At 41.4% G+C, this 24,584-nt stretch overlaps 1 pseudogene; it reads left to right on the forward strand.

Moving 5' to 3' along the window:
* The first annotated feature begins 23,152 nt into the window (after positions 1-23,152).
* Positions 23,153-24,227, forward strand: LOC105466810 (N-lysine methyltransferase KMT5A pseudogene; annotated as a pseudogene).
* Positions 24,228-24,584: the final 357 nt, after the last annotated feature.

A 24,584-nucleotide genomic window follows, 5' to 3' on the forward strand; every position in this document is an offset into this window, starting at 1 on the left:
TATGTAACAAACCTGTATGTTGTGCACATGTACCCTAAACCTTTAAGTATACTTTTAAAAATTAAAATTAATAAAGAAGAAGTGAACAGAATCCTGAAGTTTATACTAGAAAGCATTCTTATAGGAGAATCTAGAAAAGCACCAGAGACAGGATGTGGTTTTTAGAAGCAGAAGTAGCCTCAGAGAAGGAAGGCAACAGGAAGTTTTTCTGACAGGCATTAGGCTACAGGAGGCAAGGGTCAGGATAAATAGAATAGATGACTGACTCTCGCTTGGGTGACCTAACTTTGAGAGTTCCGCTCATGGTCGCAGGGTCAACCAACTTGTTGTTGGCACCCTGGAGCTAAATGGCTTTCCTCTCTGTTGACCCTTGGCTCAGCCCAGAAGTACAGGAAAAGTGGAAGCTGCTTCCAGGCAAACCAACGCTCCCAATTCTGGAGAGTCAGGAGTTGTTAGAGAGCCATTTTCCCAGAAATCCTGACACCTGTGTCTTTAGTCCAGTGGCCATGCTAGTCACTTGTAACTGGCCAACAGTTGCCCAGTGTTTAGCTCCCAAATTCTAAGGAAAAGTGGGACAGAATAGCAAGCAAAAGCTCCAATGGTACTCACCGCTTGGCGATAGTCAATAGTCCCTTCATGGTTGCCAAGATGTGTCCAGAGTTTACTCCTTCTGGTGGGTTCTTGGTCTCTGTGGCTTCACTCCTGAAGTCAGCGAGACCACGAACCCACTGGAAGGAAGACTCCAGACCCACCATCTTTAAGAGCTGTAACACTCACTGCGATCGTCCGTGGCTTCATTCTTGAAGTCAACTAGACCAAGAACCCACCAGAAGGAATAAACTCTGGACACTGTTTTGCTGGATCTAGATCTATTTTTAATTTTTGAGAAACCTCCAAACTTTTTTCAAAGTAATTTCCCTAATTTATATTCCCACTGACAGTTTACACCTTACATGAGTTCCCTTTTCTCCACATTTTCACCAGCAAGTTATTGTCTGACTTTTGGATAAAAACCGTGTTAACTGGGGTGAGATATCTCATTGTATTTGTGATTTGCATTTCTCTGATGATCAGTAATGTTGAGCACCTTTTTATACACCTGTTTTCTATCTGTATGTCTTCTGTTGAGAAAAGTCTGTTCAAATATTTTGGCCATTATTTGATTGAATTATTAGATTTTTTTTCCTATTGAGTTGTTTGTTCTAGTTATTAATTCCTTGTCAGGTAGATAATTTGCAAATATTTTCTCTCACTCTGTGAGTTTTCTCTTCACTTGGTTGATTGATTTCTTGGCTGTGCTGAAGCTTTTTAACTTCATGTGGTCTTATTTTTTCCATTTTTGCTTCAGTTGCCATGCTTTTGGGGTACAATCAAGAAATCTTTGCTCATACCAATGGCCAGGAGAGTTTCTTCAGTGTTTCCTTTTAGTACTTGCATAATTTGACACCAGAGATTAAAGTTTCTAACTTACTTTGATTTGATTTTTGTGATAGTGAGAGATGGGGTCTAGTTTCATTCTTCTACATATGAATATTCTGTTTTCCTATCACCATTTATTGGAGAGACATTCTTGCCCCAATATATGTTCTGGGTATCTTTGTCAAAAATAAATTTACTGTAGGTATATAGATTCATTTTGGGGTTCTCTGTTCTACTCCATTGTTTTGTCTATTTTGATGCCAGTTTCATGCTGTTTTGGTTTCTATACTGCAGTAGCATAATATGAAGTCAGATAATGGGACTCTTGCAGTTTTGTTCCTTTTGGTCTGAATAGTTTTGTCTGTTCTGGGTCTCTTATGGTTCTGTATACTGTTTAGTATTGTTTTTTCCTACTTTTGTGAAAAATGTCATTGGTATTTTGATAGCAGTTGCATTGAATCTGTAGACTGCTTTGGGTAGTATTAACATTTTAACATTATTGATTCATGAGCAGGAAATAGCTTTCCCTTTTTGTGTCCTCTTCAATTTCTTGCAGCAATGTTTTATGGTTTTCACTTTAAAGATCGTTTATTTCTTTGGTTAAGTTAATTCCTAGGTGTTTTATTTCATTTTTACCTAGTTTGAGATTACTTTCTTGATTTTTTTTGATATTGTTCACTGTTGGCATATAAAAATTCTACTAATACTTGTATATTGATTTTGCATCCTGCAACTTTACTGAATTCATTAGTTCTAATAGTTTTTAGTGGAGTTTTTAGGTTTTTCCAAATATAAGATAATATCATCTACAAAGAGTGATAACTTGACTTCTTTCTTTCTGATTTTGGTGTCCTCTATATATTTCTCTTGTCTGATTGCTCCAGCTAGGACTTCCTATACTATGTTGAATAACAGTGTTGAAAGTGGACACTTGTCATTTTGCAGATCATAGAGGATATGCTTTTGGTTTTTCCTTGTTTAGTATAATACTAGCTGTTGGTCTTTCATGTATGACTTTAATTGTGTTGAATTATGTTTAGTCTCTGCCCAAGTTTTGAGGATTTTATCATAAAAGGATGTTGAATTATACTGAATGGTTTTTCAGCATCATTTGAAAAATCGTATGGTATTAGTTTTTCTTTCTGTTAATATGACGTATCACCTTGATTGATTTGCATAAGTTTAACCACCTTTGTTCACTGGGCTGAATCGCACTTCTTCATGATATAATCTTTTTATCATCTTATTGAATTAAGTTTGCTAGCATTTTGTTAAAGATTTTTGAATCAATGTTCATCAGAGATAATGGCCTACTGCTTTCTTTCTTTGACCTGTCTTTTTATTATTTTGGCATCATGGTAATTCTTGCCTCATAGAATAGGTTTGGAAGTATTACCTCCTCCAATTTTGAAATAGTTTAAGTAGGATTGGTATTAGTTTTTTTAAATGCTTGGTAGAATTCAATAGTGGAGCTAGGAGTCCTGGGCTTTTCTTTGCTGGGAGGATTTTATTTAGGTCTTCCCTTTTTTTTTTTTTTCTTAATCTGGTGAAAGATTTGTAAATTTTATCTTTTTAAAAAGTCAATTGCTTTATTGTTCTTTTGTGTTGTTTTTTATTTCAATTTCATTTATTTGTGTTCTGATCTTTACTACTTCTTTTCTACTAATTTCTACCAATTTGGGGGTTGGTTTGTTCTTGCCTTTTTTAGTTTTTTTAAGATGCATTATTAGATTATATATATGAAATTTTTCTACCTTTTCTTTGTAGGCTGAAATCTAATTAGAAATCAAGTACAGAATGGTGGTTTCCAGGAAATTGGTGGAGGTATAAATGGAGAATTGTAGGTTTAATGAGTACAGATATTCAGTTTTGCAAGGTAAAAAAAAAGTTCTGGAGATTGGTTGCCTACCATTGTGGATACACTCAATATCACTGAGCTATATATACTTAGAAATAATAAAACTCTGACAAAAATTATTTCATTGGCCCAATTTCAGTCAGAGTTCTAAACTTTCTCCCAGGATCATCTATATACTTTCTTGGAAAATCCAGATGTAGAAACGAACATTACTAAGTCAGTTTAGCTAGTAGCCCCACCCTAAATATCTAATTACATTCAGTGATATCTGATAAAGCGTCTCATCCTCCGCCATTCCCCAGGTGGTGTATGATCAACCTGGCCTGCATTTAGCAAGAATCTTGTTAGGTAAGTTTAGCCGCAATCCCCCTTACCCCGGATGTAATTTTCCATCCACAAACTCATTCTATTCATTGGCTATCAATAACCAGTTTTTTGTGCTATATTCAAAGTTGAGCCCAATCTTTCTCCCTTACTGCAAGACCTTGTTGAAGTGGCTCCTATACCTATCTCAATGGTCCTAAATAAATTTCCTTTTTAATATACTATGCAGCTATATTTTGAATGTTTTTTTGTCTACCACGTCATGTTTAAATTTGATCTAATTTTGGCAATGGGCCTATTAAGAGCTGTTTGGTCATAGAAGCAAATTCCTCATAAATAGCTTGGTGTTATTCTTACTATAAGTGAATTTTTGCTGTATTTATTTCTAGGAGGTCTGACTGTTAAAAAAAAGAAAGGCTGACTCTTAACCCCTCTCTCCCTCTCTTGATTTCTCTCTCATCATATGATCTCTGCATAGGATGTCCTCATTTTACCTTCTACCATAAGCAAAAGCAGCCTGAGGTTCTCACCATCAGCAAATATTGGTGGCACAATTCTTGTACCACCTGCAGAATTGTGAGGCAAATAAACTTTAAAAAAATTAATTACCCAGCCTCAGGTATTCCTTTCAAGAAACATTAAATGGACTAAAAAAGAAAATTGGTACAGAGAGTATGGGGCGGCCATAACTATACCTGAAAATTTGGAAGTGGCTTTAGAATTGACTTTAGAACTGACCTTAGAACTGGCTACTGAAAAATTGTTGGAAGAGTTTGGAGGCTCAGAAGAAGACAGGAGAATGAAAGAAAGTTTAAAACATTTAGTGATTAGTTAAGTAGTTGTGAGCAATATGCTGATAAAAATATAGACAGTAAAGGCCATTGTGATGTGATGAGGTCAGAGATAGAAATGAGGAACTTATTGGAAACTACAGCAGAGGTCACTGTTGTTATGCCACCCACAAAATCAGTTACATTGTGTTCATGCCTTAGAGTTTTGTGAAAGGTTGAACTTCCACAAAGTGATGACTTAGAGCATCTGGAAAAAGAAGATTTTCAGCAGCAAAGAAGTGGTGGTTGGCCGGGCGCGGTGGCTCAAGCCTGTAATCCCAGCACTTTGGGAGGCCGAGACGGGTGGATCACGAGGTCAGGAGATCGAGACCATCCTGGCTAACACGGTGAAACCCCGTCTCTACTAAAAAAAAATACAAAAAAACTAGCCGGGCGAGGTGGCGGGCGCCTGTAGTCCCAGCTACTCGGGAGGCTGAGGCAGGAGAATGGCGGGAACCCGGGAGGCGGAGCTTGCAGTGAGCTGAGATCCGGCCACTACACTCCAGCCTGGGCGACAGAGCGAGACTCCGTCTCAAAAAAAAAAAAAAAAAAAAAAAAAAAAAAAAAAAAAAAAAGTGGTGGTTTTCACTTCAAGAAGTTGTATGGCTGCTTTTAAACAGCTTACAGTTTTGTACTGCAGCAAAGAAATAACCTAAAAGTAGAATTTGTAATTTAAAAAACAGCAGAATGTAAAAATTTGGAAAATTTCCAGACTGACTGTGTGGTAGAGAAAAAGAAACATTTTCAGGAGAGAAATCCAAGGGTGCTGTGAAGCAACTACTTACTAAAGAGATTAATGTGACTAAAAGAGAGCCAGGTGGTAATAGTCAAGAAAATGAGAAAAAGCCTTGAAATGCATTTTGTAAATTTTTGAAGCTGCTCCTCCCATCACAGATCCAGGGGACTAGGAGAACTAAATAAATTTGGGGAAAAGGTCTTGGGTGCTGCTTCCCTGGATCATCTTTGGATGTTGCTCCATGAATTTCTGCCACTTCAGCTCCACTCACATCTCAGAGGGCTCAAGATACTGCTCAACTGCCACCTCAGGGGGTGCAAGCCTTAGGCCCCTACAGCTTGCATGTGGCATTAAGTTTACAGGCACAGAGTATGCAAAAGTGGTGGAAGCTTGGTTGTGGCCCCCACCTAGATGCCAGAGGATCTATTTTAAAGCTTGGGAACCCAGGAATAAACTTGCTGCAGGAGTGGAGAAAGCATTAATAGCCTCTTCTGGGACATTGCCTAGTGGAGCTCTGGGAGTAGGCCCCTGCTTCCCTCCAGACCCCACAATTATAGAGCCACTGGCAGTATATAACTTCAACCTGGAAAAGCTACAGACATTCAACTCCAACCTATGAGAACCATCTTGGTTGTGCCCAGTAAATCCACGAAGACAGACCTGTCCGTGTCTGGAAGCTAATTGCTCCCAGCAGTGTTTCCAGCATGTGTGATATGGTGTCAAGAGAAATTATGGAGCTGTAAGATTTAATGTCTGCATTCCTCGCTGTCAGATTTGCAAGAAAAATTTCTCTTTTGAGTGATTTCTTCCTCAAAATGTTAATAGCTACACAACTACTATAACTTGAAAGTAAATTACTCTTTTTGAGTCAAGGTCTTGCTCTGCTGCTCAGGCTGGAGTGCAGTGGTGTGATCATGAGTCACTGCAGCCTCAACCTCCTGGACTCAAGAAATTCTCCTACCTCAGCCTCTTGAGTAGTTGGGACTACAGGCATGTGACACCATGCTTGGCTAATTTGTTGTATTTTTTGTACAGATGGGGCATTTACATATTGCCCAGGCTGGTCTCAAACTCTTAAGCTCAAGCAATCCACCCACTTCAGTTGCCCAAAGTGCTGAGATTACAGAGTAACTTGTTTTTGATTTTACAGGTTCATGGCTGTAAGAAATTTGCTTGAGTTTCAGATGAGACTTTGGAATTCTGAGGTGATACTGAAACTTAAGACGTTTAGCAACTGATGTAGTTTAGAAATATGTTTCTACCCAAATGTCATGTCAGATTGTAATTCCATTGAAGATGGGACCTTGTGGGAGGTAATTGGGTCATGGGAGTGGGTTACTCATGAATAATTTAGCACCATGCACTTTGTGCTATTTTATGATAGTGAATTCTTTTGAGATCTGATCATTTAAGTGTGTTGCACTTTCCTCCCCTCTCTCTCTCTTTCTCCTGGTCAGGCCATGTGAAGTGCTTTGTCCCCTTTACCTTGTGCCATGATTGTTAAGTTTCCTGAGGCCTTTCCAGAAGCTTAGCAGATGCCAGCACTGTGCTTCCTGTAAAGCCTGTGAGACCATGAGCCAATTAGATCTCTTTTCTGTAGAAATTACCCAGTTTCAGTTTTTTTAAATAGGAATTCAAGAACAGACTAATACAGAGACTATAGATATGGAATTATTGTATATTGCATGTGATAAGAACATGAGACTTGGGGAGAAAAGGGTGAAATGCTATATATTATGTTTGTCCCCCGAAGTCTCATGATGAATTTAGATGCCCATTGTTGGAGATGGAACCTAATTGGAGGTGTTTGGGTCCTGAAAGTGGATCCCAAATGAATAGCTTGGTGCCATTTCCATAGCAATGGCTGGATTCTCACAGCATTCATTTCCTAAAGATCTGGTTGTTTAAAACAGCCTAGTACATCTCTCCTCTCTCACTTGCTTTTTCTTTCATTATGTGATATCTACAGACTAGCTCTTCTTCCCATTTTGCCATGAGTAAAAACTTCCTGAGGCCTTCACCAGAAGCAGATATTGGTGCAATGCTTTTTATGCAGCCTTCCAAACAGTAAGCTGAATAAACTCATTTTCTTTATCAATTATCTGGCCTCATGCATTTTATTACAGCGATACTAAATGGACTATGACACACATTTTAACAAACACTATTGAAAAATATTTTCTTTAACAGATAGTAAGTTTTACGAGATTTGTCTTTTAAATGAATTAACTAATTTAGTTATTATTTTGAGACAGTCTCACTCTGTAGCCCAGGCTGGAGTGCAGTGGCACAGTCTTGGCTCACTGCAGCTTCTGCCTCCTGGAATCAAGGGGCAGAATCAAGCGATCCTGCTGTCTCAGCCACCTGCATAGCCGGGATTACAGGTGTATGCCACCATGCCTGGCAAGTTTATGTATTTTTAGTAGAGATGGGGTTTCACCATTTTGGCCAGGGTGATCTTGAACTCCTTACCGCAAGTGATCCACCTGCCTCAGCCTCCCAAAGTCTTGGGATTGCAGGCATTTTTAAATTGTAATGTCTTTAAATTTTAAAGGCATTCGATGTATTTTTAAAATAATGTATTGAATTCTTCTTTATTATGCAAGAACATATGTGGGGCTTCCTGAATTAAACTTCCTTTTTTACATTTATTTTAGTTTTAGGGGTACATGTGCAGGTTTCTTATACATGTAAATTGCATGTCACAAAGGTTTGGTTTAAAGAGCATCTTATCACATTGGTTACAAGCATAGTACGCAATAGATAGTTTTTCCCTCCTCTGCCTTCTTCCATCCCTCACCCTCAAGTAGACCCCGTGTCTTGTGTTCCCTTGGTTGTGTCCATCTGGACTCAATATTTGGCTTCCACTTACAGGTGAGAACATACAGTATTTGGCTTTCTTCTCCTGCTTTGGTTTGCCTAAAATAATTGCCTCCAGTTCCATCCACGTTTCTGCAAAGAACATAATCATTTTCCTTTTTTGTGGTTATTTAGTACCTCATGGTGTGCATGAACCACGTTTTCTTATCCAGTACGCCAGTGATGGGTATTTAGGTTGATTCCATGTCTATTGGGGATAGTGCTGCCATGAACATAGGTACGCATGTGTCTTTATGGTAGAAGGATTTCTATTTCTTTGGTATATACCCAATAATAGGATTGCTGAGTCAAACTGTACTTCTGTTTTAAATTCTTTGAGAAATCTCCACATTGCTTTCCACAGTAGCTGAACTGAACTCCCTTCCCCGGCGGGCGCCAGATGGTGGGCAGTGTCAGTGGAGAGTGGTCAGGCTGCTGAGCACACGGGTCTACACCTCCCTCCTTGTGTCTTATGCTCAGGGCTGCCCGGGGCTGCAGCGGCATGGGTGCCTGGCTATCCCGGCCCGCGGGATAGTCAGAGCAGGCCCTGGAGGAGGGGGTGGGAATTTGGGGAACAAGAGACACAAGAAATGGAGACAAGACAGTGCTCTGATCAAGTCTCGTTTAATGGCGGTAATGCACTGCCTTATATACACTTGGAAGGGAAGGGGTTGGGCTAAGGCGGAAATGATCTCATTGCCGAGGGCGTGGCCAGGTTAGTTTCGGTTTCTCCGGTCGGACGTCATGTTGCGCTTGCGCTATTAAGTAACAATTTTCCCGGGCGCGGGAAAAGTGAGTGAAGAAGAAGCAGGAAGAGCGCCATCTTTAATGAGGTATTAGTACAGGGGAAAAAAGGCAAAGATAGGGAGAAGGTGTGGGGTGGAAATGAATATAGCTCAGGCGTTTAATCCTCAATTATTATTCGCTATGGCCGGGGCGTGCAGCTCCGGACAGGTCCCCCTTTTTATATTTTTATGATAAGAAAACCCCTCGGGAACTGCGCCTGTCTTAGGTTGGGTCAACTCACCCCCACCTTCTAGGCCCGTCATGGGATAAGGCAGCAGCAAGGGCGGCCCTCCTGTCTTAGGCTCCGATGGAGATAGTGTCCTCTTACCCATCATTGACTGTCCAGTTCAGCACACAGGGGAGGTGGTCTTATTAAGGTAAAAAAGACTCACCATTTTCAGTCATCTCAAGGCGATGATAATGGACCTGTATAGGTTTGGCCTGGAAGGCCTCAATTTGTTGTCTGACAAATGCCATAAGCTTATTAAGGATTATAGGCCCGAGAGTGAGGAAGAGTAAAAGAGTGAGTAAAGGACCAAGAAATGGCAGGAGATAGGGGAGAAGTCCATCGAGTCCAGTCCATAGTGGATTGGCGGCCAAGCATTTTCTGCGCTTTTCTAGTTCTTCTTACAAAGTTTTTATCTTATCTCTGACGATTCCGGATTTGTTGGCGTAAAAACAACACTTTTCCTGTAAAGCCAAACATATCCCTCCCTGTTCTGCCGTTAACAAATCTAGACCTCTTCTATTTTGGAGAACTACTTCAGCTAACGAGTCTACTTGGTCTTGTAAATCTTGTATAGTACTGGATAAGGTCTGTACATCTGAGATTAATTGATTGGATAATTTAGTATATTGGGTTAGTGAGACTCCTAGGCCTGTGGCTCCTGTAGTAAAAGCAGTGGTGATTCCTAGTTCAGCCAACAAGGGAATAAATTGTATGGCTTGTTTCGGTCTATAAATAAAATGTTCAATAGCGGGGATGGGGATAGGTTCATCTCCAGGGATAATATCAATGTCGGGGAGAAGAGTGGCCAGAACACAAAGCCCTGTCCAATTTGTAGGTAGATACGTATATGCCATGTTGTTTCCACAAACGAAAACCGAGCCATTTATAGCACACAAAGGGTTGGTGGCATTGATTATGGAAGTACAGTTGCCAAACACAACATAGCCTAAATCAATTTCTTTAGTGTTATTATATGATGGTGAAAAGAGGCAAGAGGAATTAGAAAACATCATCGGTTGAACTAAGGGGGGGGGTAATAGGACAGGAATTATTTACTAAGGATTCATTTGAGTAATTGACATAGGGCAATGAAAGGTTAGGTATGGCTAGAGGAATAGGGGGTCCCATTTTAAGACAAAGCCAACAATCGTGGGCCAGGCTTGTATTGGACATTTGAAGTAAATTGTAAGTAGCATTGAGGATATCAAAGGTTTGGGCATCGAGCCTAAAATTACCTCTAAGCTCAGGCAGGGCTAAAGGGTGATATTGAAGTTCAGGATAAGAAGCTTTATGAATTTCTTCTAATTTTTTCTGGACGGTTTTAATTCTTGTAATATCTAATGGGCCTCCTCCATCAGAAATGTGAATGGGGGCGGTAGTGCTCCAACAAACAGGCTTTCCTTTTTGGCCGTTACAAGGAGATTGTACAAGTTTATTAGTGGATCCTAATACTTGTACGTCATTAATGCCTCCAGTTTGTGTTTTTAGTAACGTGGCCGTATAATATGTTCTATTGCCTGATTTGCATTGTTGATAGGATGTATAACAGGAACTATGTACAGAAGATTGGAAAGAGCTACAAGGGCATTCTAGGAGCGGCCCGTCAGGTGAGGTATCTCTTGGGGTAGACTTACATTTCCATAACTGGTTTGGCATTAGGTAAGCTGTCTTGCCCATGCAGGTCACCTGGGTGATTCTATCTGACGGAGGTTCAGATATTTGTCCCCCTCTGCAGTTACAAGGCTGGCCGTATTGTTTTTGTAATAATTCTCTTGCCTTACGAGGGTCACCAAAACCTGCATAGACTGTCACTATGTTGTATAGAGCGATTATTCTCCAAAGGAATTTCATGTTAGGCTTCATTTTCGGAAAAACAAGAAGGAAAGAACTTCTCAGGGAGATTTATCTTCCCTGGACTGACAATGGTTATGATTTATTTGTCTTACCAATCTTTCAGGCAGCCATCTGGCTGCATCATTTTTTTGTGAGAAGATGCATACTGAGCCTCTTCCCCAAATTAAAACTGGATCGGGGCCATGCCATGAACTATCAAGTGGATCTTTCCATTTTACCATTGCAAACTGTTTTTGAGATTCAGGATGCCAGAAACGGTCGGCAGCCGATTTTCCATGACTGTCCAAATTTAAAAAATTAAGGATAAACAGGGCATGATTGAGTATGTTTCTGGGGGTACCCTTCACGGGGTACCAGCTCCCCCCTTTTAATTTTGTGATAATAGTTTTTAATGACAGATGAGCTCTTTCTACTATACCTTGTCCTTGGGGATTATAGGGAATACCTGTGGTATGTTTAATTTGTAGGGTATTACAAAATTGTAAGAAGGTTTTGGATATATAACCGGGGCCATTATCTGTTTTGATTTGTTTGGGTATTCCTAAAATAGAAAAGCAGTGTAATAAATGAGCTATGACATGTTTGGTGGACTCTCCTGTTTGGAGAGTTGCACTGATGAATCCACTATAGGTGTCTATGCATACATGGATATATTTTAGTTGACCGAATTCTAAGTGGTGAGTAACGTCCATTTGCCAAATTTCGTTGGGGATGAGTCCTCGGGGGTTAACTCCTAGATGGGGAACAGGTAAATATGTTATGCAGTTGGCGCATTGTTTAACTATTTGTCGAGCTTGTTCTCTGGTAAGTTTAAACATAAGTCTTAAGGTTTGGGCGTTTAAATGATGTAAGGCATGTGCTTTTTGCGCTTGTTGCAAATTGTCTGTAGTGACTGTGGCTATGGTTTTTGTTGCCGTGTCAGCTGTTGCGTTACCTTGTGTTAGAGGTCCTGGTAATCCTGAATGTGCTCTAATATGCCCAAGGAAAAAGGGAGTAGTCCTTTTTCGGATAAGCTGTTGACATTGCAAAAATAGGTTAGCTATGTCTGAAATATGTTTAATTTGAGACACGGTCTCTAAGAGGGGTATTGAATGAGCCAGGTAGGCGCTGTCTGTATAAATGTTAAGTGGCTGACAAGGAAAAGCTGATAGTGCTGCAATTATAGCTTGCAATTCGACCAGCTGAGCTGATGTATAAGTGGTCTGGAATTTAACGACTACATTATTGTAAGTGTAAGCGGCAAGTCCTGTGGAAGATCCATCAGTGAAAATTAGTAATGCGTCATTGAGAGGTTCTTTACTGGTAATATGGGGAAATACAAATGCATGAAGTTTACAAAATTGAATAAGTTTGTTAGGTGGGTAATGGTTGTCAATCGCGCCAGTATAAGAAGTGCAAGCAATTGGCCAGGCTTCCGTATTTTGTAACAGCCAATGGATGCGTGATTGAGTGTAGGGCTGTATAAAGGTAGAGGGTTCTATTCCAAAGTATTTTCTACTGTTTTCTCTTCCCAAGATAATTAGATCAGCTATGGCATCATAATAAGGCAACAAAACCTTTTTAGGGGAGGAGGGCAGGTGTACCCACATAATGGGATTTTCTGCCAAAATAGGCCAGTAGGGGTTATTGTTGTGTTAAAAATAAGGAATATTAATGGCTGAGAATAATCAATACCGGTAACAAATTGTGTTGCAATGGCATGTTCTACCTGTTGGAGTGTTATTAATGCTTCTTTAGTAATGGACCTGGGGGATTTTGGATTAGAGTCTCCTTTTAATATATCGAAAAGAGGTTTTAACTCTCCTGTGGTGAGCTTTAAGTACGGTCGAAGCCAATTTATGTCTCCTAGTAATTTTTGGAAATCATTTAAAGTTTTTAAATGATCACGACGTATAACGGCCTTTTGATTAATGACTTTGGGTCCATTAATCTGGAAACCAAGATAAGTGTATGGATCTTGTAATTGTACCTTTTCTGGGGCTATTTGTAGTCCGGCTGCTGTTAACTCTTGTTTGAGTTGGGCGAAGCACTGTAAGACTTGTTCGCCAATTTCTCCTGCTATTAAAATATCATCCATATAATGTATAATATACATTTGTGCCCATGTTTTTCTGACTGGCTCTATAGCGGCAGCTATATATTTTTGACACAAGGTAGGACTATTGGCCATACCCTGAGGTAAGACTTTCCATTGATAGCGCTTCATTTGTTGTTTAAAATTTGTAGATGGAAGACTAAAGGCAAATCTTTTCTGGTCAGCAGGGTGAAGGGGAATTGTAAAAAAGCAATCTTTAAGGTCAATAACGATTTTAAAATATTTTTGAGGAATCGCAACCGGTGAAGGCAATCCTGGTTGTAAGGCACCCATAAGGATCATAGTGATATTTACTGCTCTTAAATCTTGTAAGAGTCTCCATTTACCAGACTTCTTTTTAATAACAAAAATAGGTGTATTCCAAGGGGAATTACTTTCCTCAATATGTCCTGCTGCTAGTTGTTCCTGCACTAACTGTTGGGCAGCACTTAGTTTATCATTGAGTAAAGGCCACTGATCAACCCAAACGGGCTCATCTGACTTCCAAGTAATGGGGTCAGCGCACCTTTGGGGTGCAGGTATGTCAGTGGCCTGAGCTAAAAATTTCCAAACCCCTTTTTATCAAGTTGTCCTGAAACCAGTATAGGCTGTGGGATACCATTCTCTCCTTTTCCAAGACCTTTACCAGGGGTGTATCCTTGAGTTAACATTTGTGCAGTAACTATATCATTTGGACTACACATTATAATTTTCATTTGAGAGAGTAGATCTCGCCCCCAAAGGTTAACAGGTAGGTAAGGGATGACAAATGGCTTAATGAGGCCTGAATTGTTTTCTTTATCTGTCCATGTTAGGTATTTAGAACTTTGTTTAGGATTACTGCTTTGTCCAATTCCTCTCAAGTGAGTTAAAGTTTCTGTGGTAGACCAATGAGAGGGCCAATCTTCCTGTTTAATGATAGTTACATCAGCCCCTGTGTCTATTAGTCCAGTGAATGCCTTCCCGTCTAACCATAAGGTTAGAGAGGGTTTTTGATTTGTAATTGGTTGCACCCAATATATATCTGATGATCCGAAACCTTTTATATTTCTATTAGAATATTGGATATTATTATCTGTTTTAACCAAAGGTAGCAGGAGTAACTGAGCTATTCTAACTCCTTTAGGGACAGTAATAATACTTTCAATAGCTCTGGCCATAATTTTAATTTCTCCTTCATAATCATTATCGATAACTCCAGGGAGGACTTGTAAGCCTCTCATGGTGACACTACTTCTTCCTAAAAGTAGCCCAAAAGTGTTAGGTGGTAAGGGTCCATTTATTCCGGTATTTAAGGTTTGCGGTCCCATTTCAGGTGTTAGTATTGTGTGGGAGGTGGAACTGAGGTCCAATCCTGCACTTCCTGGGGTTGCTCTACTAAGTTTTGAAATGGATTGCTGTTGCTGGCTGGAACAAAGCTGACTGCCCCATATGCTTGTTTCGGGGCCTGAGGCTGGCCCCTCATCCCGTTTCCCTGCCTGGGGAGTAAAGGATTTCCTTGACTGTCAGTTTTAGATTTACATTCGTTTGCCCAGTGCCTTCCTCTTTTACACCTTGGGCAAAGGCCTGGGATTTTTGCTTCTGGACTCTTATTTTGGTTTTCACAGCAATCTTTTGCAGTGTCCCCTTTTACCGCATCTAAAACATCCCCCTTTATCTTTACCTTTGTTAATGAGGAAATCTCTTACTGTTTGGCCGCTAAAAGCGGCGGCCATTGCTAGACCTTGTTTTTTTTTTTTTTTTTTTTTTTTTTTTTTTTTTTTTTTTTTTCAAAAATATTTATTAAGTGTTTTGTTTGTTTGTTTTGTTTTTTCTTTTTTTTTATTTATTTATTTATTTATTTATTTATTATTATTATACTTTAAGTTGGAGGGTACATGTGCATAACGTGCAGGTTTGTTACATATGTATACTTGTGCCATGTTGCTGTGCTGCACCCATCAACTCGTCATTTACATCAGGTATAACTCCCAGTGCAATCCCTCCCCCCTCCCCCCTCCCCATGATAGGCCCCGGTGTGTGATGTTCCCCTTCCTGAGTCCGAGTGATCTCATTGTTCAGTTCCCACCTATGAGTGAGAACATGCGGTGTTTGGTTTTCTGTTCTTGTGATAGTTTGCTAAGAATGATGGATTCCAGCTGCATCCAAGTCCCTACAAAGGACTCAAACTCATCCTTTTTTATGGCTGCATAGTATTCCATGGTGTATATGTGCCACATTTTCTTAATCCAATCTGTCACTGATGGACATTTGGGTTGATTCCAAGTCTTTGCTATTGTGAATAGTGCCGCAATAAACATACGTGTGCATGTGTCTTTATAGCAGCATAATTTATAATCCTTTGGGTATATACCCAGTAATGGGATGGCTGGGTCATATGGTACATCTAGTTCTAGATCCTTGAGGAATCGCCATACTGTTTTCCATAATGGTTGAACTAGTTTACAATCCCACCAACAGTGTAAAAGTGTTCCTATTTCTCCACATCCTCTCCAGCACCTGTTGTTTCCTGACTTTTGAATGATTGCCATTCTAACTGGTGTGAGATGGTATCTCATTGTGGTTTTGATTTGCATTTCTCTGATGGCCAGTGATGATGAGCATTTTTTCATGTGTCTGTTGGCTGTATGAATGTCTTCTTTTGAGAAATGTCTGTTCATATCCTTTGCCCACTTTTTGATGGGGTTGTTTGTTTTTTTCTTGTAAATTTGTTTGAGTTCTTTGTAGGTTCTGGATATTAGCCCTTTGTCAGATGAGTAGATTGCAAAAATTTTCTCCCATTCTGTAGGTTGCCTGTTTACTCTGATGGTAGTTTCTTTTGCTGTGCAGAAGCTCTTTAGTTTAATGAGATCCCATTTGTCAATTTTGGCTTTTGCTGCCGTTGCTTTTGGTGTTTTAGACATGAAGTCTTTGCCCATGCCTATGTCCTGAATGGTACTACCTAGGTTTTCCTCTAGGATTTTTATGGTATTAGGTCTAACATTTAAGTCTCTAATCCATCTTGAATTAATTTTCGTATAAGGAGTAAGGAAAGGATCCAGTTTCAGCTTTCTACTTATGGCTAGCCAATTTTCCCAGCACCATTTATTAAATAGGGAATCCTTTCCCCATTTCTTGTTTCTCTCAGGTTTGTCAAAGATCAAATGGCTGTAGATGTGTGGTATTATTTCTGAGGACTCTGTTCTGTTCCATTGGTCTATATCTCTGTTTTGGTACCAGTACCATGCTGTTTTGGTTACTGTAGCCTTGTAGTATAGTTTGAAGTCAGGTAGCGTGATGCCTCCAGCTTTGTTCTTTTGACTTAGGATTGTCTTGGAGATGCGGGCTCTTTTTTGGTTCCATATGAACTTTAAAGCAGTTTTTTCCAATTCTGTGAAGAAACTCATTGGTAGCTTGATGGGGATGGCATTGAATCTATAAATTACTTTGGGCAGTATGGCCATTTTCACGATATTGATTCTTCCTATCCATGAGCATGGTATGTTCTTCCATTTGTTTGTGTCCTCTTTGATTTCACTGAGCAGTGGTTTGTAGTTCTCCTTGAAGAGGTCCTTTACATCCCTTGTAAGTTGGATTCCTAGGTATTTGATTCTCTTTGAAGCAATTGTGAATGGAAGTTCATTCCTGATTTGGCTCTCTGTTTGTCTGTTACTGGTGTATAAGAATGCTTGTGATTTTTGCACATTAATTTTGTATCCTGAGACTTTGCTGAAGTTGCTTATCAGCTTAAGGAGATTTTGGGCTGAGATGATGGGGTTTTCTAAATATACAATCATGTCATCTGCAAACAGGGACAATTTGACTTCTTCTTTTCCTAACTGAATACCCTTTATTTCTTTCTCTTGCCTGATTGCCCTAGCCAGAACTTCCAACACTATGTTGAATAGGAGTGGTGAGAGAGGGCATCCCTGTCTTGTGCCAGTTTTCAAAGGGAATTTTTCCAGTTTTTGCCCATTCAGTATGATATTGGCTGTGGGTTTCTCATAAATAGCTCTTATTATTTTGAGGTACGTTCCATCAATACCGAATTTATTGAGCGTTTTTAGCATGAAGGGCTGTTGAATTTTGTCAAAAGCCTTTTCTGCATCAATTGAGATAATCATGTGGTTCTTGTCTTTGGTTCTGTTTATATGCTGGATTATGTTTATTGATTTGCGAATGTTGAACCAGCCTTGCATCCCAGGGATGAAGCCCACTTGATCATGGTGGATAAGCTTTTTGATGTGTTGCTGAATCCGGTTTGCCAGTATTTTATTGAGGATTTTTGCATCGATGTTCATCAGGGATATTGGTCTAAAATTCTCTTTTTTTGTTGTGTCTCTGCCAGGCTTTGGTATCAGGATGATGTTGGCCTCATAAAATGAGTTAGGGAGGATTCCCTCTTTTTCTATTGATTGGAATAGTTTCAGAAGGAATGGTACCAACTCCTCCTTGTACCTCTGGTAGAATTCAGCTGTGAATCCATCTGGTCCTGGACTTTTTTTGGTTGGTAGACTATTAATTGTTGCCTCAATTTCAGAGCCTGCTATTGGTCTATTCAGGGATTCAACTTCTTCCTGGTTTAGTCTTGGAAGAGTGTAAGTGTCCAGGAAATTATCCATTTCTTCTAGATTTTCCAGTTTATTTGCATAGAGGTGTTTATAGTATTCTCTGATGGTAGTTTGTATTTCTGTGGGGTCGGTGGTGATATCCCCTTTATCATTTTTAATTGCGTCGATTTGATTCTTCTCTCTTTTCTTCTTTATTAGTCTGGCTAGTGGTCTGTCAATTTTGTTGATCTTTTCAAAAAACCAACTCCTGGATTCATTGATTTTTTGGAGGGTTTTTTGTGTCTCTATCTCCTTCAGTTCTGCTCTGATCTTAGTTATTTCTTGCCTTCTGCTAGCTTTCGAATGTGTTTGCTCTTGCTTCTCTAGTTCTTTTAATTGCGATGTTAGAGTGTCAATTTTAGATCTTTCCTGCTTTCTCTTGTGGGCATTTAGTGCTATAAATTTCCCTCTACACACTGCTTTAAATGTGTCCCAGAGATTCTGGTATGTTGTATCTTTGTTCTCATTGGTTTCAAAGAACATCTTTATTTCTGCCTTCATTTCGTTATGTACCCAGTAGTCATTCAGGAGCAGGTTGTTCAGTTTCCATGTAGTTGAGAGGTTTTGATTGAGTTTCTTTGTCCTGAGTTCTAGTTTGATTGCACTGTGGTCTGAGAGACAGTTTGTTATAATTTCTGTTCTTGTACATTTGCTGAGGAGTGCTTTACTTCCAATTACGTGGTCAATTTTGGAGTAAGTATGATGTGGTGCTGAGAAGAATGTATATTCTGTTGATTTGGGGTGGAGAGTTCTATAGATGTCTATTAGGTCTGCTTGCTGCAGAGATGAGTTCAATTCCTGGATATCCTTGTTAACTTTCTGTCTTGTTGATCTGTCTAATGTTGACAGTGGAGTGTTGAAGTCTCCCATTATTATTGTATGGGAGTCTAAGTCTCTTTGTAAGTCTCTAAGGACTTGCTTTATGAATCTGGGCGCTCCTGTATTGGGTGCATATATATTTAGGATAGTTAGCTCTTCCTGTTGAATTGATCCCTTTACCATTATGTAATGGCCTTCTTTGTCTCTTTTGATCTTTGATGGTTGAAAGTCTGTTTTATCAGAGACTAGTATTGCAACCCCTGCTTTTTTTTGTTCTCCATTTGCTTGGTAAATCTTCCTCCATCCCTTTATTTTGAGCCTATGTATGTCTCTGCGTGTGAGATGGGTCTCCTGAATACAGCAGACTGATGGGTCTTGACTCTTGATCCAGTTTGCCAGTCTGTGTCTTTTAATTGGAGCATTTAGTCCATTTACATTTAAGGTTAAGATTGTTATGTGTGAACTTGATCCTGCCATTATGATATTAACTGGTTATTTTGCTCGTTAGTTGATGCAGTTTCTTCCTAGCCTCGATGGTCTTTACATTTTGGCATGTTTTTGCAATGGCTGGTACCGGTTGTTCCTTTCCATGTTGAGTGCTTCCTTCAGGGTCTCTTGTAAGGCAGGCCTAGTGGTGACAAAATCTCTAAGCATTTGCTTATCTGTAAAGGATTTTATTTCTCCTTCACTTATGAAACTTAGTTTGGCTGGATATGAAATTCTGGGTTTAAAATTCTTTTCTTTAAGAATGTTGAATATTGGCCCCCACTCTCTTCTGGCTTGGAGAGTTTCTGCTGAGAGATCTGCTGTGAGTCTGATGGGCTTCCCTTTGTGGGTAACCCGACCTTTCTCTCTGGCTGCCCTTAAGATTTTTTCCTTCATTTCAACTTTGGTGAATCTGGCAATTATGTGTCTTGGAGTTGCTCTTCTCGAGGAGTATCTTTGTGGCGTTCTCTGTATTTCCTGGATTTGAATGTTGGCCTGCCCTACTAGGTTGGGGAAGTTCTCCTGGATGATATCCTGAAGAGTGTTTTCCAACTTGGTTCCATTTTCCCCCTCACTTTCAGGCACCCCAATCAGACGTAGATTTGGTCTTTTTACATAATCCCATACTTCTTGCAGGCTTTGTTCATTTCTTTTTCTTCTGTTTTCTTTTGGTTTCTCTTCTCGCTTCATTTCATTCATTTGATCCTCCATCGCTGATACTCTTTCTTCCAGTTGATCGAGTCGGTTACTGAAGCTTGTGCATTTGTCACGTATTTCTCGTGTCATGGTTTTCATCTCTTTCATTTCGTTTAGGACCTTCTCTGCATTAATTACTCTAGCCATCAATTCTTCCACTTTTTTTTCAAGATTTTTAGTTTCTTTGCGCTGGGTACGTAATTCCTCCTTTAGCTCTGAGAAATTTGATGGACTGAAGCCTTCTTCTCTCATCTCGTCAAAGTCATTCTCCGTCCAGCTTTGATCCGTTGCTGGCGATGAGCTGCGCTCCTTTGCCGGGGGAGATGCGCTCTTATTTTTTGAATTTCCAGCTTTTCTGCCCTGCTTTTTCCCCATCTTTGTGGTTTTATCTGCCTCTGGTCTTTGATGATGGTGATGTACTGATGGGGTTTTGGTGTAGGTGTCCTTCCTGTTTGATAGTTTTCCTTCTAACAGTCAGGACCCTCAGCTGTAGGTCTGTTGGAGATTGCTTGAGGTCCACTCCAGACCCTGTTTGCCTGGGTATCAGCAGCAGAGGCTGCAGAAGATAGAATATTTCTGAACAGCGAGTGTACCTGTCTGATTCTTGCTTTGGAAGCTTCCTCTCAGGGGTGTACTCCTCCCTGTGAGGTGTGGGGTGTCAGACTGCCCCTAGTGGGGGATGTCTCCCAGTTAGGCTACTCAGGGGTCAGGGACCCACTTGAGCAGGGAGTCTGTCCCTTCTCAGATCTCAACCTCCGTGCTGGGAGATCCACTGCTCTCTTCAAAGCTGTCAGACAGAGTTCTTTGCGTCTGCAGAGGTGTCTGCTGCGTTTGTTTAGTTTACTGTGCCCTGTCCCCAGAGGTGGAGTCTACAGAGACAGGCAGGTTTCCTTGAGCTGCTGTGAGCTCCACCCAGTTCGAGCTTCCCAGCAGCTTTGTTTACCTACTTAAGCCTCAGCAATGGCGGGCGCCCCTCCCCCAGCCTCGCTGCTGCCTTGCCGGTAGATCACAGACTGCTGCGCTAGCAATGAGGGAGTCTCCGTGGGTGTGGGACCCTCCCGGCCAGGTGTGGGATATGATCTCCTGGTGTGCCTGTTGCTTAAAGCGCAGTATTGGGGTGGGAGTTACCCGATTTTCCAGGTGTTGTGTGTCTCAGTTCCCCTGGCTAGGAAAAGGGACTCCCTTCCCCCTTGCGCTTCCCAGGTGAGGCAATGCCTCGCCCTGCTTCAGCTCTCGCTGGTCGGGCTGCAGCAGCTGACCAGCACCGATCGTCCGGCACTCCCCAGTGAGATGAACCCAGTACCTCAGTTGAAAATGCAGAAATCACCGGTCTTCTGTGTCGCTCGCGCTGGGAGTTGGAGACTGGAGCTGCTCCTATTCGGCCATCTTGCTCCGCCCCCTGTAGACCTTGTTGATATGAGGGCCCAATATCTGAACAAAGGCGAATGTATCCTGTTAAATCTGTTTTCTTTCGATAAGGTCTGATTGCCGCTTGGCAGGCGGGGTTAGCATTTTCATAAGCTAACTCTTTAACATAATCTACACCCGTTTCTGCATTTCCAAAGTTTCTACCTGCCGTGGTCATAAGTCTATGCACAAAGTCTGAAAATGGCTCATCGGGTCCTTGTTTAACCGCTGTGAGCGAGGCCCCTGGATCTCCTTTAACGGGAAGCTTTCTCCAGGCTTTTGTAGCAGCTGCCTGGATTTGTGAGAACAGTCCAGGGTCATATTGCATTTGGGCCTGAGTGTCTGCATAATTACCTGAACCTGTTAACATATCAAAATCCCAACCGTTTCCTGCCTGTTGATTTCTTTTAGCTGTATCTCTACAATTTTCAAAGAACTCTGACTTCCAAATTAAGTGGTCTCCCCCAGAAAGAACTGCCCTGACTAAGGTATTCCAGTCTGTAGGAGTGAGCCAATTCTCAGCTACAGATTCCACTATAGCAAGAGTATATGGAGCAGTAGCCCCATACTGAGAGGCAGCAGTCTTTAACTCTTTTATAATAGTAAAATCAAATCCAGTATGATGCCTCCAAGCCTGTCCCTGTTCATCTATGGTTTCCGTGACCGGAAAAACGTCTTTGGGGGAGGAGTCTTCTCTATGTCGGCTAGCAACTAACCCCCCTCTTGGAACATGTTGTCCAGGCTGCTGAAGTGGGCGCAAGGAACCCTCCATAGCATCTGAGTTAGGTATTTTTTCATTTCCTGTTTTTAGCTTTTGGAGCCTAATTATCAATGATTGATGTAACTCTTCAAGTTTAATCTGTTCTTCTAGTTGAGCAATTTTTTGCTTTAATTCTTCTTTGGGATCTATTGCTGCCATAACAATGGGCGCAGAAGCCTCATTATGTGTCTTATTATATGGGGGTGGGTATGAAGTAAAGGGAGGCAAATCAGGGTTGTGATATTTAGCCGCCTCTTCCTCTAAATCATCCCAATTTATATCCAATTGATTAGGCTTATTAATTTCCTCCTCCTCCTTTTGAAACATCTGTAAAATAGGGTATTTTTTTGGTTTGTTTTCGTGTGGTATTTCTTTATCTATTACAGAAGGAGACTTCATTTCCTCATGATCACTTTCAAGGGAAATGAGATCTTCCTCCGTATCTTGCAGAGGCCTTGTGAGGTTAGAGCGGGAGCTAACCTTTAAAATATGCTCTGTCTGAGCGACCGCAGCCATGACTTGCGGATTGGCGTCCTTCTTATCTATTAAATCTTTAATGAGGTTCCAATAAGAGAAGGCGGTTACAGGAATTTTTTCTGGCCCAAAAGTATTATAATAGTCCTGCAAACAATCCCCTACTCTACGCCATCTTTTAATATCAATAGTTCCTTCCTGTGGGAACCAAGGGCAAGTGTCTTTTACAAAATCAAAAAAATTAAACAAATCATTACCTTTAACCTTTACTCCTCGTATCTTTAAAGCCTCTTTTAATTGTCCTACATATATTTGATGTTGGCTTAATTCTTGTCCCATTTCGGACGCGTCACTTACCTTCGATCCTGACGCGGCAGGTTCCCGCGGTGATCGGAAGAGTTTGACTCCTTTTGTCTTCGTTAGCGGTCGACCGTCCTTTGGCGTCCTCTTCCTCACGGAGTCCCTCGTTTTCAAGTCCCTGTTCGGGCGCCACGTATCCCGGCCCGCGGGATAGTCAGAGCAGGCCCTGGAGGAGGGGGTGGGAATTTGGGGAACAAGAGACACGAGAAATGGAGACAAGACAGTGCTCTGATCAAGTCTCGTTTAATGGCAGTAATGCACTGCCTTATATACACTTGGAAGGGAAGGGGTTGGGCTAAGGCGGAAATGATCTCATTGCCGAGGGCGTGGCCAGGTTAGTTTCGGTTTCTCTGGTAGGAGGTCATGTTGCGCTTGGCTATTAAGTAACAATTTTCCCGGGCGCGGGAAAAGTGAGTGAAGAAGAAGCAGGAAGAGTGCCATCTTTAATGAGGTATTAGTACAGGGGAAAAAAGGCAAAGATAGGGAGAAGGTGTGGGGTGGAAATGAATATAGCTCAGGCGTTTAATCCTCAATTATTATTCGCTATGGCCGGGGCGTGCAGCTCCAGACACCTGGCCCTGCCTCCCTGGCCATGGGGGAGGGGGACACCCCAGGGGCGCCAGTGGCGGCGGCGGCTAGGTGGAGGCCGTGGGATCCCGCCGAGAGCCAGGAGGGGCTACCGGCAGAAAGACGCCCAAGCCCCACACGGTGGAGGTGGCAGTGGCAGTGAGGTCACAGGGCTGGAGATGGCAGAGTGGAGGGACCTGGGGAGCCCCGCATGGACGGGGAGAATGTATTCACCGGGCAATTGAAGATCTATTCCTACATGAGCCCGAATCAGTGCTCTGGAAATGCGTTCCTCGCTTCCTGACTAGAACTCAGTTACAGGAAACGAGAAGAGAAAGGAAATGCTGGAAATGCAATATGGAGCACCAGAAAGTCCGAGGAACAGAGTATCAAAGATGCCAGGATAAGTTCCCTGGCACCTTTTCCAAACCAATAATCTGAAGCAGCAGAACCTCCCAAAATTCTAACATTGTTTTTTGATTCCACCAATGCAGCCATCGCCAAGCAAGCTCTGAAAAAGCCCTTCAAGGGCGCACAGCGCCCTTATTCCTTCCCCGGAAAAAAAAGCTCAAGGTAAAACGCAAAAGACTTGCAAACTCTCGGATTTCTTCCCTGTCCGAAGCAACTCCAGGCAGAGCAAAGCTGAGCTGCAGTCTCAAGAAAGGAAAATACCAGATGACTTGATTGAAGGTAGGAAGAAAGAAGGGAATGAAGATTGACCTAATTGATGGCAAAGGCAGGGATGTGATCGCCATCAAACAGTTATCCCAGGGCGACTTTGTGGTGGAATAACCACAGGGCCTCATCGAGATCACGATGCCAAGCTGGGGAAGGCTCTGCACGAGCAAGATGCCTCCATGAGCTGCTACATCTACCGTTTTCAGTATCTGACCAAAACTGCTGGATGCAACTAGAGACACAGATCGCCTAGGAAGACTGATCAATCACAGCATATGTGGGAACTGAAAAACCAAACTGCAGGACATCAACAGTTACCTCACGTCATCCTCACTGCCTCCCAAGACAGTGAGACCTGGGAGGAGCTCCTGTATTACTGTGGGGACCGCAGCAAGTCTCCCTGGAAGCCCGCTGGTGCCTGAAGCATTAACTAGGGGCTGGGCACTCTCTCCGCCCTACCTTACCTTCTTCAAAGGACAGTGCCCTCAAAGGGAATCGAAGTATTTTTTACACACTTAATCTTAAGCGATATTTTTAAAGCAGATGCTTTAAAAAAGTATATTAAGATGCCTTTTTCACTGCAGTATTTGAATATTTGTTACACATTCCCAAGGTGGACTTGAACAGATGACCTTATATTACCAAAGCTTTTCTAATTGTTTATGGACTTGTTTTGCTTGAAGTCAAATGTTTGTGCTTTCTGGCATGCAGTGAAAGACTCAGCACAGGTTTTAGAAGAAAGAGTCAAACATGAACTAAGAAGATGGGAGGATCTCCTT

This window comes from Macaca nemestrina, chromosome 18 (assembly GCF_043159975.1).
Source record: "Macaca nemestrina isolate mMacNem1 chromosome 18, mMacNem.hap1, whole genome shotgun sequence".
NCBI lineage: Eukaryota > Metazoa > Chordata > Mammalia > Primates > Cercopithecidae > Macaca > Macaca nemestrina.